Source organism: Triticum dicoccoides, chromosome 5B, assembly GCF_002162155.2.
Source record: "Triticum dicoccoides isolate Atlit2015 ecotype Zavitan chromosome 5B, WEW_v2.0, whole genome shotgun sequence".
NCBI lineage: Eukaryota > Viridiplantae > Streptophyta > Magnoliopsida > Poales > Poaceae > Triticum > Triticum dicoccoides.
In genome coordinates, this window is record NC_041389.1 from 644,521,234 (window position 1) to 644,524,772 (window position 3,539).

A 3,539-nucleotide genomic window follows, 5' to 3' on the forward strand; every position below is an offset into this window, starting at 1 on the left:
ACACACACACATCAGAAACATTTTTTCTATGCACATTCAATTTTTTTTCAATGCATGATTAACTTTTACTAAAGAATGAAAAATATATTATTATTTTTCTATACACACTGTACTTGTTTGTATATAATGGAAACATTTTTTCTATACAAGCTTGACATTTGTTTAATGCATGATTAACATTCTTTCAAAGTCCGCATATATGTGATTTTTATAATTAAAATATTTATTGTATTTCAAAATAAAGCCAAAAGAAGAAAATACAAAGCGAATGTAAAAGAAATGAAAAAAGTAAGAAAATATAAGTGTTGTAGGCTGCGTTGGGCTGGCCCAATCAGGCATCCTATCTAATAGAGAAAAGGGGAGCAAAGAGTGGAGATTCTGGGGTCAAACCTGGGTCTCCTAAGTGGAGATTCTGCATGATCAGCTAGTTGGTCTGATCATGCAGTTGTGATTTCCTTGTGGGTTGGCACCTTATTGTATAAAAAGGAACGACCGACTTAAAGAAAAAAACCAAATCGTTTTTCCCACTTACCGGTAGCATAGGCGGGTAATTCATGCGAATTCCAGGGGCAAATTGCGCGACGGACGACCAGAAATCCAATTTTCTTTATTATTAGGTAAAGATTCGCTAGAATTTTGTTTCGGAAGGATCTTTATTTAGAAAATGGACACAATGAAAGAGAAAGGGACTCCTCTATGAATCCGATGTTGATTTTTTTACCATGACAAATAGAATGTTTTTTAGGGCAAATTATGTTCCTCGAGGATAGCAAGTTCAGCTCTTTTTTTAACACAGTACATATTTACGAAGTCATCGTAGGCGCCTCATCATCGATGGAAACGTTTCTCCCACTGAAAGTGCATCGCCGAATAACGCGAGCACCAGGACTTGAACCTTGTTGGGCTGGGGATACCACTGTCCCTCTAACCATCCAACCACAGGTTGGTTCGTAAATAGCAAGTTTAGTTGCGAGCATGGCAAGTCTGTCTCAGTTTATTTTTTGCCAAAAAATTGCCGTGCTTGCAAACTAAATTTATCATTATCACGTAATATGAATTATCATGAAAAACGTCAGATTATCCGGAAAAAAAGGGTTTTGACGTTTATGAAGAAAAAGTGCGGCCCTGCGCTGATGCATGAACCAGGAACGGTTTCCCTTTCACTAGCTAGCACTACATTTTTCTTGAGAAGGTTCCTCGGCTGGAAAGGCATGCACGTGCTCGTGTGATAGAATATTCGAGAAAGAACGCGTGGTTCAATGAATTTTACCAGAGTAAGCAGGGAGGTCGAATCTAGAAGAAAAATTATAATATATACCCGGGCGAGGCCCAAACACAATGTCTTTTTGATTGGTTCCATGTCAAAAGTTGGCATATGCCAATATTTGGCAAATACCAAATGTTGGCTAGTGATTGGTTGGTTGCCAATTTTTCTTGTCAACCTCACGAAGTGTTGCCAACATTCGGCAACTTTTGGTTTTGCCAAATATTGGCAATGTCAACTGTTGGCAACAAACCAATTATGCTCTAGATCCGTTCACTTGGAAAAATGGTGTCAAATCCAGAGGAAAAAATATATATACCTGGGCGAGGCCCAAACACAGTGTCTTTTTGTTTGCGTGTTTGGACGGTAGTTTGATGCAATATACTGTACATGTACACATATGTGGCGTCACCGCAGCCAGCTGCGCCACTCACAGCTTTCATTCGCAACGAGCAACGCCACGCTCCAAACCAAACCAGCGAGGCGAGACAGCCGCACATGGTCCAGGACACGTCGCTGACAAACGGCCCTCGTCGGAATCAACGGGACTTGCCGGCCTGACGATCGAGCAACCCACGGTCGGGAATGGCTTTCGGTCAGTCCATTCCTGTGAGCCGTTGGAAAAATTTTGGGTCAACCCCCCGATCTTCCGGCGGCCTAACCGCCCACCGCCGCCGATCGAGGACGGCGGTGCTAATGCGCCAGCCTCGTCGTCTCCCTTCCTGCAACCGCCGCTCGCCGTCCTGTTGCCATCCTCTTCCCCTCCGGCCATTTCTCTAACTCCGGCGATAATCCTTTTTTTTCGACGAACTGCATCCCCACGCCCAACACTCTAAGATATACCATGGGGCATCCTGCCACCCCTAGGCCTCGTTTGGTTCCGCGGGATCCCGGGGGGATCCCCGTTATTTCCCTGGGTGGGAGAACCATGGGATGAGTTGGCCCGGGGGAGTGGACGGCGCCATTTGGTGACACGCGGAGGGGAAAGACCCCTGGCCTTTCCGGGGCCCATCCCGGGGATAGATCGCCCGGTGTCGATAGGTCAGGGAGAAAACCAACCCTCGACTCAGCTCGCTCTCTCGCGACCGACAAGCGCCGTCGACCAAGATCCTCCTCCGCATCCGAGCTTTTCCGCCGGCGACCGAAGTGACGTCCCTCGACCTCCTCCGCCCGGTGCTCAGCATCCACGCTCCGCTCCTCCAGTGTCAGCGGCGGCGATGGGCCGCGGCCGTCATCCTCCTCCTTCCCCGTATCACCCTCCGCCTCGAAGCTACTGACCCATCTGGCAATGGCAACAGCGGCGGCGGCGGCGGCAGCGGCAGACACCTACTTCGACCAAGGTTACCCCCTCCTCTTCCACATCATATTTTGTTCTCCAATCCATGCACTCACTGTCCATGAACTGATGCTTGAACTTGTTGGTTCCAGATCCAAGAACATGAGCACCGGCCATCTTAAAGCCCACCATCAACAATCTCGAGTGAGCACAAACCGCCTCCTTTTAATTGGTAGTAGATCTGTATACTACTTCTGCTTCAGAATCAGGCTTTATCTCTTTTTTTCTAGCTGCTATTTATTTAGTTTAAGCCATGCATTGTTTCTGATGGATTACTAAAAAATCCTCCTCCCTTGTTTGTGCTCTGAGGCTTGGTCCTACTGCGAGTATTCTAGCATTTGGATATGGGGCGTAATTTAACTTGGACTACAACTGATTGATGTAGATTGGTGCATTGAAGGGGATCAGTTTGTAGTAATGGGTATCATCAATGTTTCCTTGTGCCAATTGGTTTCAGAAATTAAATCTGAAGTATGGGCATCAGTATACGGACGAAGGGTTCTTGGCCTGAGTCAAGTTTGTACAAAAAAACAGGATGCGTGTGCAGCAGCTCCATCCAAGACACATATGTGCCATCCAGGGGAAATACCTTCATACCATGTTCGGTTTAAATCCCTGTCAATTGATATTTGATAGTACACTAGAAATTCCTCATCCAATTCCTATGCTATTCTAATGTTACTTTATGTTAAGACCAGATGTGAATAATCTGTTAAGTGATTCTTGTTTTGGTATATGCAGGTGGACGGTGTTTGGTTTGTTCTTTCAACTCTTGATTCCTGAGCTACTACTGGATCTTGCATCTGTGTTTAGCTAGTAGAGTATAAAATGCAAATGCTTATGACCCGGACTATGAATGATTGTTTTAATGTTGCTCATCTATTGCAATGATTGTCTAAGCTCAAAATAGTAATCATTACTGTCTCTTGCTTTAGTATA